The sequence below is a fragment of the Primulina tabacum genome, chromosome 10, assembly GCF_025594145.1.
Source record: "Primulina tabacum isolate GXHZ01 chromosome 10, ASM2559414v2, whole genome shotgun sequence".
Classification (NCBI taxonomy): Eukaryota; Viridiplantae; Streptophyta; class Magnoliopsida; order Lamiales; family Gesneriaceae; genus Primulina; species Primulina tabacum.
Window position 1 is genome coordinate 40,652,508 of NC_134559.1, and position 15,678 is coordinate 40,668,185.

The 15,678-nt window shown below is 43.2% G+C and overlaps 10 non-coding genes and 6 pseudogenes across 10 annotated transcripts; all 16 read left to right on the top strand.

Moving 5' to 3' along the window:
• Positions 1-309: 309 nt before the first annotated feature.
• On the top strand, positions 310-428 carry LOC142511365 (5S ribosomal RNA; annotated as a pseudogene).
• Positions 429-1,103: 675 nt separating this feature from the next.
• On the top strand, positions 1,104-1,222 carry LOC142509556 (5S ribosomal RNA). Its single transcript, XR_012807724.1, has one exon. It is a non-coding gene; the product is annotated as a 5S ribosomal RNA (ribosomal RNA).
• Positions 1,223-1,910: 688 nt separating this feature from the next.
• LOC142510173 (5S ribosomal RNA) lies at positions 1,911-2,029 on the top strand. Its single transcript, XR_012808300.1, has one exon. It is a non-coding gene; the product is annotated as a 5S ribosomal RNA (ribosomal RNA).
• Positions 2,030-2,714: 685 nt separating this feature from the next.
• Positions 2,715-2,832, top strand: LOC142507204 (5S ribosomal RNA). Its single transcript, XR_012805466.1, has one exon. It is a non-coding gene; the product is annotated as a 5S ribosomal RNA (ribosomal RNA).
• Positions 2,833-3,512: 680 nt separating this feature from the next.
• LOC142511444 (5S ribosomal RNA) lies at positions 3,513-3,632 on the top strand (annotated as a pseudogene).
• Positions 3,633-4,973: 1,341 nt separating this feature from the next.
• Positions 4,974-5,092, top strand: LOC142512212 (5S ribosomal RNA; annotated as a pseudogene).
• A 1,429-nt stretch (positions 5,093-6,521) lies between these two features.
• Positions 6,522-6,640, top strand: LOC142508416 (5S ribosomal RNA). Its single transcript, XR_012806628.1, has one exon. It is a non-coding gene; the product is annotated as a 5S ribosomal RNA (ribosomal RNA).
• Positions 6,641-7,319: 679 nt separating this feature from the next.
• Positions 7,320-7,438, top strand: LOC142509942 (5S ribosomal RNA). The gene has a single exon (XR_012808087.1). It is a non-coding gene; the product is annotated as a 5S ribosomal RNA (ribosomal RNA).
• Positions 7,439-8,120: 682 nt separating this feature from the next.
• LOC142510206 (5S ribosomal RNA) lies at positions 8,121-8,239 on the top strand. Its single transcript, XR_012808331.1, has one exon. It is a non-coding gene; the product is annotated as a 5S ribosomal RNA (ribosomal RNA).
• Positions 8,240-8,919: 680 nt separating this feature from the next.
• Positions 8,920-9,039, top strand: LOC142510630 (5S ribosomal RNA; annotated as a pseudogene).
• A 683-nt stretch (positions 9,040-9,722) lies between these two features.
• LOC142509193 (5S ribosomal RNA) lies at positions 9,723-9,839 on the top strand. Its single transcript, XR_012807378.1, has one exon. It is a non-coding gene; the product is annotated as a 5S ribosomal RNA (ribosomal RNA).
• Positions 9,840-12,338: 2,499 nt separating this feature from the next.
• LOC142511780 (5S ribosomal RNA) lies at positions 12,339-12,456 on the top strand (annotated as a pseudogene).
• A 674-nt stretch (positions 12,457-13,130) lies between these two features.
• LOC142516510 (5S ribosomal RNA) lies at positions 13,131-13,249 on the top strand. The gene has a single exon (XR_012812301.1). It is a non-coding gene; the product is annotated as a 5S ribosomal RNA (ribosomal RNA).
• A 682-nt stretch (positions 13,250-13,931) lies between these two features.
• On the top strand, positions 13,932-14,050 carry LOC142506678 (5S ribosomal RNA). Its single transcript, XR_012804962.1, has one exon. It is a non-coding gene; the product is annotated as a 5S ribosomal RNA (ribosomal RNA).
• Positions 14,051-14,732: 682 nt separating this feature from the next.
• LOC142506680 (5S ribosomal RNA) lies at positions 14,733-14,851 on the top strand. The gene has a single exon (XR_012804963.1). It is a non-coding gene; the product is annotated as a 5S ribosomal RNA (ribosomal RNA).
• Positions 14,852-15,534: 683 nt separating this feature from the next.
• LOC142511042 (5S ribosomal RNA) lies at positions 15,535-15,653 on the top strand (annotated as a pseudogene).
• The last annotated feature ends 25 nt before the right edge of the window (positions 15,654-15,678 follow it).

The following is a 15,678-nucleotide window of genomic DNA, read 5'->3' on the forward strand; positions in this document are numbered from 1 at the left end:
TTTTTCTATTTCTTGGAACATTTAGCGATTTATATTGCGTGAGCCGGTTTTGTGCGGAAGGGTGTGACGCAGATTACTCCGGAGATGGTTAACTCATTAAAAACAATTATTTCGACTGTTTTACCCATAATTTACGTAAACGGTCGCGACACAAGGACTTCCAGAAAGGTCACCCATCCTAGCTCGACCATCGCGCCAGAACGCTTAACTTCATGATTTTGATTTGGCGAGAGCAGTGCCGCGTGTTGTCCATCGTCTCCCGCTCCACACGTACTCGAAAGATATAAGATTAAAAATCCACTCAATGTCGGGTGCGATCATACTAGCACTAATGCACCGGATCCCATCAGAACTTCGAATGTAAGCGTACTTGGGCGAGAGCAGTACTAGGATGGGTGACCCCGTGGGAAGTCATCGTATTGTTCCCCTTTTCGTGTTTTTCTATTTTTGATTACTTGTTGACAGGCGATTTTCGGCTCAAATCATCTAAATCTCGATCGGGACCAGATAAGACATGTGAAATCAACGTAGCTCGGGCACTGTCGGATTTGGACAAATTGTAGGCTAATTTGATTGTAAACGGGCAACGAACGAGACTCATTACTACCGCAATGAGATGGAGGATTTTAGCCGAATTCCTTCTCTAGACCCTCTAATTTGCGATTTCCGCTTCTGGTAGCTTCCGTTTCCTCGAGAATCCACTTAGGAAGTCCAAAATTCTGATTCCGGTTCCATTTATCGTATCCCAGGCCTAATATAGCTTTACATTTGCTATTTCTTATTCTTATTTTTTTTTCTATTTTCTAGGAACATTTAGCGATTTTTGTTGTCGTGAGCCGGTTCTGTAGTGACGGGTATGACGCAGATTACTCCGGAGAAGGTTAACTCATTAAAAACAATTATTTCGACTGTTTAGCCATATTTACGGTAAACGGTCGCGACAAGAGGACTACCCAGGGAGGTCACCCATCTAGCTCTGCCATCGCGCCAGAACGCTTAACTTCATGGTTCTGATTGGGCGAGGAGCAGTGCCGCGTGTTGTCCATCGCCGCCCGCTCCACACATACTCGAGGGATATAAAAATAAACATCCCACTAAATGTCAGGTGCGATCATACCAGGATTAATGCACCGGATCCCCTCAGAACTCCGAAGTTAAGCGTTCTTGGACGAGAGCTATACTAGGATGGGTGACCCCTTGGGAATTCCTCGTGTTGTATCCCTTTTCTTGTTTTTTCTATTTTTAATTAGTTGTTGACAGACGATTTTCGGCTCAAACTCATTTGAATTTCGATCGTGACCAGATAAGGACATGTGAAATCAAAGTAGCTCAGGCACTGCGGATTTGAACAAAAATTGTAGCCTAATTTGATTGTAAACGGGCAAACGAACGAGACTCATTACTTCGCAATGAGCTGGCGAGATTTTAGCCGAATTCCTTCTCTAAGACCCTCTAATTTGCGATTTTCCGCTTCTGTTAAGCTTCGTCTCCTCGAGAAATCCGCTTAGGAAGTCCAAAATTTGATTTCCGGTTCCATTTTATCGTATCCCAGGCATAATAATAACTTTACATTCGCTATTTTCTTATTTCTATTTTTTTTTCTATTTTCTAGGAACATTTAGCGATTTTTGTTGTCGTGAGCCGGTTCTGTGCGGAAGGGTATGATGCAGATTACTCCGGAGATGGTTAACTCATTAAAAACAATTATTTCGACTGTTTTAGCCATAATTTACGTAACGGTCGCGACAGGAGGACTTCCTAGGGAGGTCACCCATCCTAGCTCTGCCATCGCGCCAGAACGCTTAACTTCATGGTTCTGATTGGGCGAGAGCAGTGCCCGCGTGTTGTCCATCGCCGCCCGCTCCACACATACTCGAGGGATATAAGAATAAACATCCCACTCAACTGTCAGGTGCGATCATACCAGCATTAATGCACCGGATCCCCTCAGAACTCCGAAGTTAAGCGTGCTTGGACGAGAGCTGTACTAGGCTGTGTGACCTCTTGGGATTTCCTCGTGTTGCACCCCTTTTTGTGTTTTTCTATTTTTGATTAAATGTTGACAGACGATTTCGGCTCAATCATCTGAATCTCGATCGGGATCAAATAAGACATGTGAAATCAAAGTAGCTCAGGCACTGCCGGATTTGGACAAAATTGTAGCCTAATTTGATGTAAACGGGGGAAAACGAACGAGACTCATTACTCCGCAATGAGCTGGCGAGATTTTAGCCGAATTCCCTTCTCTAAGACCCTCTAATTTGCGATTTTCCGCTTCTGTTAAGCTTCTGTTTCTCGAGAAATCCGCTTAGGAAGTCCGAAATTCGATTCAGGTTCCATTTTATCGTATCACAGGCATAATAATAGCTTTACATTCGCTATTTTCTTATTCTTATTTTTTTTTTTTTATTTTTTGGGAGCATTTAGCGATTTTTGTTGTCGTGAGCCGGTTCTGCGCGGAAGGGTATGACGCCGATTACTCCGGAGATGGTTAACTCATTTGAAACAATTATTTCGGCTGTTTTAGCCATAATTTACGTAAACCGTCTAGACACGAGGACTTCCTAGGGAGGTCACCCATCCTATCTCTGCCATCGCGCCAGAATGATTAACTTCATGGTTCTGATTGGGATAGAGTAGTGCCGCGTGTTGTCAATCGCCGCCTGCTCCAAACGTACACGAGGGATAAAAGAATAAACATCCCACTCAAGGTCGGGTGCGATCATACCAGCACTAATGCACCGGATCCCATCAGAACTCCGAAGTTAAGTGTGCTTGGGCGAGTGCAGTACCAGGATGGGTGAGCCCTTGGAATTCCTCGTGTTGCACCTCTTTTCGTGTTTTTCTATTTTTGATTAATTGTTGACAGACGATTTTTGGCTCAAATCATCTGAATCTCGATCAGGACCAGATAAGACATGTGAAATCAACTTATCTCGGGCACTGCGGATTTTGACAAAATTGTAGCCGAATTTGATTGTAAACGGACAAACGAATGAGACTCATTACTCTGCAATGAGCTGGCGAGATTTTAGCCGAATTCCTTCTCTAAGACCCTCTAATTTGCGATTTTTCCGCTTCTGTTAAGCTTCTGTTTCCTCGAGAAATACGCTTAGGAAGTTCGAAATTCGATTCCGGTTCCATTTTATCGTATCCCAGGCATAATAATAGCTTTACATTCGCTATTTTCTTCTTCTTATTTTTTTCTATTTTTTGGTAACATTTAGCAATTTTTTTTGTCGTGAGCCGGTTCTGTGTTGAATGGTATGACGCAGATTACTCCGGAGACGGTTAACTCATTAAAAAAATATTTTCGACTGTTTTATCCATAATTTACGTAACCGGTCGTGATACGAGGACTTCCCAGGGAGGTCACCCAACCTAGCTCGGCCATCGCGCCAAAACGCTTAACTTCATAGTTTGATTGGGCGAGAGCAGTGCCGCGTGTTGTCCATCGCCACCCGCTCCACACGTACTCGAGGGATATAAGAATAAACATCCCACTCAATGTCGGGTGCGATCTTACCAGCACTAATGCACCGGATCCCATCAGAACTCCGAAGTTATATGTGCTTGGGGCGAGAGCAGTACTAGGATGAGTGACCCCCTGGGCTGTCCTCGTGTTGCACCCCTTTTCTTGTTTTTCTATTTTTGATTACTTGTTAACAGACGATTTTCGGCTCAAATAATCTAAATCTCGATCGGGACCAGATAAGACATGTGAAATCAACGTAGCTCGGGCGCTGCCGAATTTCGACAAAATTGTATCCTAATTTGATTGTAAACGGGCAAACGAACGAGACTCATTACATCGCAATGAGCTGGCGAGATTTTAGCCAAATTACTTCTCTAAGACCCTCTAATTTGCGATTTTCCGATTCTTTTAAGCTTCCGTTTCCTCGAGAAATCCGCTTAGGAAGTCCAAAATTCGATTACGGCTCCATTTTATCGTATCCAAGGCATAATAATAGCTTTACATTCGCTATTTTCTTATTCTTATTTTTTTTCTATTTTCTGGGAACATTTAACGATTTTTGTTGTCGTGAGCCGGTTCTGGGCTAATTTTATTGTAAATGGGCAAAACAACGAGACCCATTGCTCCGCAATGAGCTGGCGAAATTTTACGCTTCTGTTAAGCTTTCGTTTTCTCGAGAAATCCGCTTAGGAAGTTCGAAATTCGATTCCGGTTCCATTTTATCGTATCCTAGGCATAATAATTGCTTTACATTCGTTATTTCCTTCTTCTTATTTTTTTTCTATTTTCTGATAACATTTATCGGTTTTTGTTGTTGTGAGCTGGTTCTGTGCGGAAAGGTATGACGCAGATTACTCCGGAGACGGTTAACTCATTAAAAACAATTATTTCGACTGTTTTATCCATAATTTACGTAAACGGTCGCGACACGAGGTCTTCCCAGGGTGGTCACCCATCCTAGCTCTGCCATCGCGCCAGGACGCCTAACTTCATGGTTATGATTGGGCGAGAGTAGTGCCGCGTATTGTCCATCGCCGCCCGCTCCACACGTACTCGAGGGATATAAGGATAAACATCCCACTCAATGTCGGGTGCGATCATACCAGCACTAATGCACCGGATCTCATTTTATCGTATACGAGGCATAATTATAGCTTTACATTCGCTATTTTATTCTTCTTAATTTTTTCTATTTTTTTTGGAACATTTATCGATTTTTGTAGTAGTGAGCTGGTTCTGTGCGGAAGAGTATGAAGCAGATTACTCCGGAGACGGTTAACTCATTAAAAACAATAATTTCGACTGTTTTATCCATAATTTACGTAAACGGTCGCGACACGAGGACTTCCCATGGAGGTCACCCATCCTAGCTCTGCCATCGCGCCAGAATGCTTAACTTCATGGTTCTGATTGGGCGAGAGCAGTGCCGCGTGTTATCCATCGCCGCCAGCTCCTCACATACTCGAGGGATATAAGAATAAACATCCTACTCAATGTCAGGTGCGATCATACAATCACTAATGCTCCACATCCCCTCAGCACTTCGAAGTTAAGCGTGCTTGGGCGAGAGCAGTACTAGGATGGGTGACCCCCTGGGAAGTCCTTGTGTTGCACTCTTTTTCGTGTTTTTCTATTTTTGATTATTTGTTGTCAGACGATTTTCGGCTCAAATCATCTGAATCTCGATCGTGACCAGACAAGACATGTGAAATCAACGTAGCTCGGGCACTGCCGGATTTGGAAAATATTGTAGGCTAATTTAATTGTAAACGGGCAAACGAACGAGACTAATTACTCAGCAATGAGGTGGCGAGATTTTAGCCAAATTCCTTCTCTAAGACCCTTTATTTGCAATTTTCCTCTTCTGTTCAGCTTCCGTTTCCTCGAGAAATCGGCTTAGGAAGTCCGAAATTTGATTCCGGTTCCATTTTATCGTATCCCAAGCATAATAATATCTTTACATTCGCTATTTCTTATTCTTATTTTTTTTTCTATTTTCTGGGAACATTTAGCGATTTTTGTTGTCATGAGCCGGTTTTGAGCGGAAGGGTATGACGCAGATTACTCCAGAGACGGTTAACTCATTAAAAACAATTATTTCTACTGTTTTAGCCATAATTTACGTAAACGGTCGCGACACGAGAACTTCCCAGGGATGTCACTCATCCTAGCTCTGCAATCGCGCCAGAACGCTTAACTTCATGGTTCTGTAGGGCGAGAGCAGTGCCGCGTGTTGTCCATCGCCGCCCGCTTCACTCGTACTCGAAGGATATGAGAATAAACATCCCACTCAATGTCAGGTGCGATCATACCATCACTAATGCACCGGATCCCATCAGAACACCCCCTGGGAAGTCCTCGTGTTGCACCCTTTTTCGTGTTTTCCTATTTTTGATTACCTGTTGACAGACGATTTTCGGCTCAAATCATCTGAATCTCGATCGGGACAAGATAAAACATGTGAAATCAACGTAGCTTGGGCACTGCCGGATTTGGACAAAATTGTAGCCTAATTTGATTGTAAACGGGCAAACGAACGAGACTCATTGCGGACTGGCGAGATTTTAGCCGAATTTCATCTCTAAGACCCTCTAATTTGCGATTTTCCGCTTCTGTTAAGCTTCCGTTTCCTCGAAAAATCTTCTTAGGAAGTTCGAAATTCGACTCCGGTTCCATTTTATCATATCTCAGGCATAATAATAGCTTTACATTCGCTATTTTTCTATTCTTATTTTTTTTCTATTTTCTCGAAACATTTATCGATTTTTGTTATCGTTAGCCGAATCTGTGCGGAAGGGTATGACACAGATTACTCCGGAGACGGTAAACTCATTAAAAACAATTATTTCGTCTGTTTTAGCCATAATTTACGTAAACGCTCGCGACACGAGGACTTCCCGGTAGGTGAACCATCCTAGCTCTGCCATTGCGCCAGAACGCTTCATTTCATGGTTCTCATTGGGCGAGAGCAGTGTCGCTTGTTGTCTATCGTCGCCCGCTACACACGTACTCGAGGGATATAAGAATAAACAACCCACTGAATGTCGGGTGCGATCATACCAGCACTAATGCACCGGATACCATTAGAACTTCGAAGTTAAGCATGCTTGGGCGAGACCAGTACTAGGATGGGTGACCCCCTGGGAAGTCATCGTGTTGCACCCCTTTTTGTTTTTTTCTATTTTTGATAACTTGTTGACAGACGATTTTCGGCTCAAATCATCTGAATCTCGATCGGAACCAGATAAGACATGTGAAATCAACGTGGCTCAGGCACTGCCGGATTTGGACAAAATTGTAGGCTAATTTGATTGTAAACAGGCAAACGAACGAGACTCATTACTCCGCAATGAGCTGGCGAGATTTTAGCCGAATTTGTTCTTTAAGACCCTCTAATTTGCGATTTTCCGCTTCTGTTAAACTTTCGTTTCCTCGAGAAATCTGCTTAGAAAGTCCGAAATTCGATTCCAGTTCCATTTTATCGTATCTCAGCCATAATAATAGCTTTACATTCGCTTTTTTCTTATTCTTATTTTTTTTCTATTTTCTGAGAAAATTTAGCGATTTTTGTTGTCGTGAGCCGGTTCTGTGTGGAAGGGTATGACGCAGATTACTCCGGAGACGGTTAACTCATTAAAAACAATTATTTCGATTGTTTTAGCCATAATTTACGTAAACGATCGTGACACGAGGACTTCCCAGGAGGTCCATCCTTGCTCTGCCATCGCGCCAGAATGCTTAACTTCATGGTTCTGATTGGGCGAGAGCAGTCCCGCGTGTTGTCCATCGCCGCCAGCTCCACACGTACTCAAAGGATATAAGAATAAACATCCCACACAATGTCGGGTGTGATCATACCAGCACTAATGCACAAGATCCCATCAGAACTCCGAAGTGCAGCGTGCTTGGACGAGAGCAATACTAGGATGGGTGACCCCCTGGGAAGTCCTCGTGTTGCACCACTTTTGGTGTTTTTCTATTTTTGATTACTTGTTGACAAACCATTTTCGGCTCAAATCATCTGAATCTCGATCGGGACCAGATAAGACATGTGAAATTAACGTAGCTCGGGCACTGCCTTATTTGGACAAAATTGTAAGATAGTTTGTTTGTAAACGGCCAAACGAACGAGACTCATTGCTCCGCAATGTGCTGGCGAGATTTTAGCCGAATTGCTTCTCTAAGACCCTCTAATTTGCGATTTTCCGCTTCTGTTAAACTTCTGTTTCCTCGAGAAATCCGTTTAAGAAGTCCGAAATTCGATTCCGATTCCATTTTATCGTATCCCAAGCATAATAATAGCTTTACATTCGCTATTTTCTTATTCTTATTTTTTTTCTATTTTCTAGGAACATTTAGCGATTTTTGTTGTCGTGAGCCGATTCTATGCGGAAGGGTATGATGCAGATTACTCCGGAGACGGTTAACTCATTAAAAACAATTATTTCTACTGTTTTAGCCATAATTTACGTAAACGGTCGCGACACGAGGACTTCCCATGGAGGTCACCCATCCTAGCTCTGCAATCGCGCCAGAACGCTTAACTTCATGGTTCTGTTGGGCGAGAGCAGTGCCGCGGGTTGTCCATCGCCGCCCGCTCCACTCGTACTCGAGGGATATAAAAATAAACATCCCACTCAATGTCGGGTGCGATCATACCGGCACTAATGCACCGGATACCATCAGAACTCAAAAGTTAAGCGTGCTTGGGAGAGAGCAGTACTAGGATGGGTGACCCCTTGGGAAGTCCTCATATTGTACCTCTTTTCGTGTTTTTCTATTTTTGATTAATTGTTGACAGACGATTTTCGGCTCAAATCATCTGAATCTCGATCGAGACAAGATAAGACATGTAAAATCAATGTAGCTCGGGCACTGCCGGATTTGGACAAAATTGTAGCCTAATTTGATTGTAAACGGGCAAACGAACGAGACACATTGCTGCGCAATGAGCTGGCGAGATTTTAATCGAATTCCTTCTCTAAGACCCTCTAATTTGCGATTTTCCACTTCTGTAAAGTTTCCGTTTCCTCGAGAAATCCGCTTAGAAGTCCGAAATTCGATTCCGATTCCATTTATCGTATCTCAAGCATAATAATAGCTAAACATTCGCTATTTTATTATTCTTATTTTTTTTCTATTTTCTGGGAACATTTAGCGATTTTTGTTGTCGTGAGCCGGTTCTGTGCGGAAGGGTATGACGCAGATTACTCCGGAGACGGTTAACTCATTAAAAACAATTATTTCTACTGTTTTAACCATAATTTACGTAAACGGTCGCGACACAAGGATTTCCCAGGGAGGTCACCCATCCTAGTTCTGCAATCGTGCCAGAACCCTTAACTTCATGGTTCTGTTGGGCGAGACCAGTGCCGCGTGTTGTCCATCGCAGCCCGCTCCACACGTACTCGAGGGATATAAGAATAAACATCCCACTCAATGTCGGGTGCGATCATACCAGCACTAATGCACCCGGATCCCATCAGAACTCTGAAGTTAAGCTTGCTTGGGTGAGACCAGTACTTGGATGGGTGACCGCCTAAAAAGTCCTTGTGTTGCATCCCTTTTCGCGTTTTTCTATTTTTGATTACTTGTTGATAGACGATTTTCGGCATAAATCATCTGAATCTCGATCGGGACAAGATAAGACATGTGAAATCAACGTAGCTCGGGCACTACCGGATTGGACAAAATTGCAGCCTAATTAGATTGTAAACGGGCAAACGAACGAGACTCATTACTCCGCAATGAGCCTGCGAGATTTTAGCCGAATTCCTTCTCTAAGACCTTCTAATTTGCGATTTTCCGGTTTAGTTAAGCTTTTGTTTTCTCGAGAAAATCCGCTTAGGAAGTCCTAAATTCGATTCCGGTTCCATTTTATCGTATCCCAGGCATAATAATAGCTTTACATTCGCTATTTTCTTCTTCTTATTTTTTTTTCTATTTTCTGGGAACATTTAGAGATTTTTGTTGTCGTGAGCCGGTTCTGTGCGGAATGGAATGACGGAGATTACTCCGGAGACGGTTAACTAATTAAAAACAATTATTTCGACTGTTTTAGCTATAATTTATGTAAACGGTCGCGAATGAGGACTTCCCAGGGAGGTCACTCATCCTAGCTCTGCCATCTCGCCAGAACGCTTAACTTCATGGTTCTGATTGGGCGAGAGCAGTGCCGCGTGTTGTCCATTGCCGCTCGCGCCACACGTACTCGAGGGATATAGGAATAAACACCCCACTCAATGTCGGTTGCGACCATACCAGTACTAATGCACTGGATCCAATCAGAACTCCGAAGTTAAGCGTGCTTGGGCTAGTAGTACTAGGATGGGTGACCACCTGGGAAGTCCTCGTGTTGGAACCCTTTTCGTGTTTTTCTATTTTTGATTACTTGTCACAGACGATTTTTGGCTCAAATCATCTGAATCACGATCGGGACCAGATAAGACATGTAAAATCAACGTAGCTCGGGCTCTGCCAGATTTGGACAAAATTGTAGCCTAATTAGATTGTAAACGGGCAAACGAACGAGACTCATTACTCCGCAATGAGTTGGCAAGATTTTAGCCGAATTCCTTCTCTAAGACCCTCTAATATGCGATTTTCCGCTTCTGTTAAGCTTCCGTTTCCTCGAGTAATCCGCTTAGGAAGTCCGAAATTCAATTCCGGTTCCATTTTATCTTATCCCAGGCATAATAATAACTTTAAATTCGCTATTTTTTTTTCCTATTTTTTTTTCTATTTTCTGGGAACATTTAGCGATTTTTGTTGTCGTGAGCCGGTTCTGTGCGGAAGGGTATGACGCAGATTACTCCGGAGACGGTTAACTCATTAAAAACAATTAGTTCGATTGTTTTATCCATAATTTACGTAAAAGGTCGCGACACGAGGACTTCCCAGGGAGGTCACCCATCCTAGCTCTACCATCGCGCCAGAACGCTTAACTTCATGGTTCTGATTGAGCGTGAGCAGTGCTATAATGATCATGGGCCATTAGGCTGAACCAACAAAGGCCTCGGCCCATACCCACGCACCACTACTTGTCATGGGTCGTTAGGATGGTCCAGCATGGGCCGATGCCTTTGTTGGTTCAGCCTAATGGCCCATGATCGTTACAAAAAAAGCGCATTTTTTTGTAACGATCATGGGCCATTAGGCTGAACCAACAAAGGCCTCGGCCCATACCCACGCACCACTACAGTTCATGGGTCGTTAGGATAGTCCAGCATGGGCCTCGGCCCATGCCAATGCACCGTCACTCATAGAATATCTCACCCCTGGTAAGTGGTTTCTTTCGCCTTCCCCAACACTTGAACCCAGGACCTCCAGGCTTATGTACCTAGATTCCTAAGTGTTGATACCAGTTGAGAATTTAGTCTTTTTATATTATTTTAGCCCTTATGAACCACGACTCAACCCCCGTGAACCATTTTTCAATTTTCCCAAGTTTTAAAAACCCTAATGACTTAAAATCTTCGACCTAGAGCCATCTCTTGATTTTCACGAGTTACCCCCGAACCATGTTGATCCAAAACTTGACCAACATCCTAAAGTACGCTACTGGGCCCAAAGATCCCATGGAAAACAGCCCAAACCAAAAAACAAGCTCCATACTCCTCTACCATAAGATGGCCGAGAAATCCTTGTTGGACAAGGACTCTTGATTAAGCTTCCCTGCATCTACCAACGAACCCAGCCACTGAACCAACCTGTTGTGCACCCGCTAAGGACCCTAAGGACTCGACCTGACCCAGCCCAAGCCCCCTGGACCATGCCCACCAGCCTGCAACAAGCCCAGAACCCTGCACGCAATTCCCCTTGATTCTCCGGTGGGAGTCATAGCTTGCTAGGACTCCTTCCCAGCCCTTGAGCGCGAGTCCTAGCATGGCTAGGACTCTATCCCTAACTCACCCACGACCTTGGCTAACCCCTGGAACCAGCCAAGCATGCCCTAGCCCCTGCAACAATAAAACCTAACCCCTTTGCTCCATGACAGCAAGTTGCTGCACAGCTTGTGTTCTATTGCATGTGTGGTGTTAAGGTGATTATCTAGGACTCTAAATCCCGCGTAAAATCATGCCTAAACATAACCTATATCATGGCAGCCCGTATATACATGTAAACGACAAAAGTTTGAATCAAAATCATGCTTGGAATTTCATGGATTGCATAAAAACGAAAATAATTCAAAGTGTCACTTGTTTCCCAAAATTTTCATGCATAAAAATATAATATGATGTGATGATAGTTTGAAGGGAAGAATAGGTGTGCCTATGCGTAATTTACGCACGAAAAACCGTTGACGATGACGAAGAACGGAGCAAGAACCTTGGCTAAGACTTTCCCTTGGCAATGCTCGAAAGTTTGCCTCGATTTTTAAGCATGTGTGTGCCGTGTAATCTAGGTACTTTCAGAAGAGTGGCCGTGTCCTTTTGAAAGAATCGTAGGGTTATGGGAAAGGTTTACATATTATATACTTAATTAAACACTAACAAGGCTTTAGGCCTAATAAGCCCCTAATTAAGCCAATTAGTCTATATTATAATTATTTAAAATATTAGTAATGTTTTGGTAAAAATAGTTTGGGAATTAAATAGCCGGATTGCCAAAAAGTTCGTATTTTTTTATTGAAAAACCCACACGGATAAAATTTACGTTCCGGCATATAAAATAAACATGCAAGTATCGAAATTTAAGGGACCAAAATGCAATATTTCGAAAGATTTGGGACCTAAGGGCAATTTACGAACGTTTAAGGGCTGAATCAGAATTTTCGAAATAATATAAGGATTTATTTGTTGTCCATCGCCGCCCGCGCCACACGCCCTTGAGGGATATAAGAATAAACATCTCACTCAATTTCAGATGCGATCATACCAGCACTAATGCACCGGATACCATCAGAACTCCAAAGTTAAGTGGCTTGGGCCAGAGCAGTACTAGGATGGGTGACCCCCTGGGAAATCCTCGTGTTGCACCCCTTTTCGTGTTTTTCTATTTTTGATTACTTGTTGACAGACGATTTTCGGTTCAAATCATCTGAATTTCGATCGGGACCAGATAAGACATGTGAAATCAACGTAGCTCGGGCACTGCCGGATTTGGACAAAATTGTAGCCTAATTTGATTGTAAACGGGCAAACGAACGAGACTCATTTCTCCGCATTGATCTGGCGAGATTTTAGCCGAATTCCTTCTTTAAGACCCTCTAATTTGCGATTTTCCGCTTCTGTTAAGCTTCCGTTTCCTCGAGAAATCCGCTTAGGAAGTCCGAAATTCGATTCCATTCCATTTTATCGTATCCCAGGCATAATAATAGCTTTACATTCGCTATTTTCTTCTTCTTATTTTTTTTCTATTTTCTGGGAACATTTTTGTTGTCGTGAGCCGGTTCTGTGCGGAAGGGTATGACGCAGATTACTCCGGAGACGGTTAAATCATTAAAAATAATTATTTCAACTGTTTTTTCCAATATTTACATAAACGGTCGCGACACGAAGACTTCTCAGGGAGGTCACAAATCCTCCCTCTGCCATCGCGCCAGAACGCTTAACTTCATGGTTCTGATTGGGCGAGAGTAGTGCCGCTTGTTGTCCATCGCCGCCCGCTCCACACGTACTCGAGGTATATAATAATAAACATCCCAATCAATGTCGGGTGCGATCATACCAGCACTAATGCACCGGATCCCATAAGAACTCCGGAGTTAAACGTGCTTGGGCGAGAGCAGTACTATGATGGGTGAACCCCTGGGAAGTCCTCGTGTTGCACCTCTTTTCGTGTTAATCTATTTTTGATTACTTGTTGACAGACGATTTTCGGTTCAAATCTTCTGAATCTCGATCGACACCAGATAAGACATGTGAAATCAACGTAGCTCGGGCTCTGCCGGATTTGAACAAAATTGTAGGCTAATTTGATTGTAAACGGGCAAACGAACGAGACTCATTACTCCGCAATGAGCTAGCGAGATTTTAGCCGAATTCCTTCTTTAAAACCCTCTAATTTGCGATTTTCCGCTTCTGTTAAGCTTCCGTTTCCTCGAGAAATCTGTTTAGCAAGTTCTAAATTCGATTTCTGTTTCATTTTATCGTATTCCAGGCATAATAATAGCTTACATTCGTTATTTTCTTCATCTTATTTTTTTTTCAATTTTCTGGGAACATTTAGCGATTTTTGTTGTCGTGAGCCGGTTTTGTGCGGAAGGGTATGACGCAGATTACTCCGGAGATGGTTAACTCATTAAAAACAATTATTTCAACAGTTTTAGCGATAATTTATGTAAAAGATCACGACACGAGGACATTCCAGGGAGGTCACCCATCCTAGCTCTGCAATCGTGCCAGAACCCTTAACTTCATGGTTCTGTTGGGCGAGAGCAGTGCTGCGTGTTGTCCATCGCCGCCCGCTCCACTCGTACTCGAGGGATATAAGAATAAACATCTCACTCAATGCCGGGTGCGATCATACGAGCACTAATGCACCGGATCCCATCAGAACTTCGAAGTTAAGCGTGCTTGGGCGACAGCAGTACTAGGATGGGTGACCCCCGGGGAATTCCTCGTGTTGCACCCCTTTTCTTGTTTTTTTATTTTTGATTACTTGTTGACAGACGATTTTCGGCTCAAATCATCTGAATCTTGATCGGCACCAGATAAGACATGTGAAATCAACGTAGCTCGGGCTCTGCCGGATTTGGACAAAATTGTAGCCTAATTTGATTGTAAATGGGCAAACGAATGAGACTCATTACTCTGCAATGAGTTGGCGAGATTTTATCCGAATTCCTTCTTTAAGAACCTCTAATTGGCGATTTTCCTCTTCTGTTAAGCTTTCGTTTCCTCGAGAAATCCGTTTAGGAAGTCCGAAATTCGATTCTGATTCCATTTTATCGTATCCGAGGCATAATAATAGCTTTACATTCACTATTTTCTTCTTCTTATTTTTTTTCAATTTTCTGGGAACATTTAGCGATTTTTGTTGTCGTGAGCCGGTTCTGTGCGGAAGGGTATGACGCAGATTACTCCGGAAATGGTTTACTCATTAAAAACAATTATTTTTACTGTTTAAGCTATAATTTACGTAAACGTTCGCGACACGAGAACTTTCCAGGGAGGTCACCCATCCTAGCTCTGGCATCTCGTCAGAACGCTTAACTTCATGGTTCTGTTGGGCGAGAGCAGTGCTGCGTGTTGTCCATCGCCGCCCGCTCCACTCGTACTCGAGGGATATAAGAATAAACATCTCACTCAATGCCGGGTGCGATCATACGAGCACTAATGCACCGGATCCCATCAGAACTTCGAAGTTAAGCGTGCTTGGGCGACAGCAGTACTAGGATGGGTGACCCCCGGGGAATTCCTCGTGTTGCACCCCTTTTCTTGTTTTTTTATTTTTGATTACTTGTTGACAGACGATTTTCGGCTCAAATCATCTGAATCTTGATCGGCACCAGATAAGACATGTGAAATCAACGTAGCTCGGGCTCTGCCGGATTTGGACAAAATTGTAGCCTAATTTGATTGTAAATGGGCAAACGAATGAGACTCATTACTCTGCAATGAGTTGGCGAGATTTTATCCGAATTCCTTCTTTAAGAACCTCTAATTGGCGATTTTCCTCTTCTGTTAAGCTTTCGTTTCCTCGAGAAATCCGTTTAGGAAGTCCGAAATTCGATTCTGATTCCATTTTATCGTATCCGAGGCATAATAATAGCTTTACATTCACTATTTTCTTCTTCTTATTTTTTTTCAATTTTCTGGGAACATTTAGCGATTTTTGTTGTCGTGAGCCGGTTCTGTGCGGAAGGGTATGACGCAGATTACTCCGGAAATGGTTTACTCATTAAAAACAATTATTTTTACTGTTTAAGCTATAATTTACGTAAACGTTCGCGACACGAGAACTTTCCAGGGAGGTCACCCATCCTAGCTCTGGCATCTCGTCAGAACGCTTAACTTCATGGTTCTGATTGGGCGAGAGCAGTGCCGCGTGTTGTCCATTGCCGCTCGCGCCACACGTACTCGAGGGATATAAGAATAAACATCCCACTCAATGTCGGGTGCGATCATACCAGAACTAATGCACCGGATCCCATCAGAACTACTAAGTTAAGCGTGCTTGGGGGAGAGCAGTACTAGGATGGGTGACCCCTTAGGTAGTCCTCGTGTTGCACCCCTTTTCGTGTTTTTCTATTTTTGATT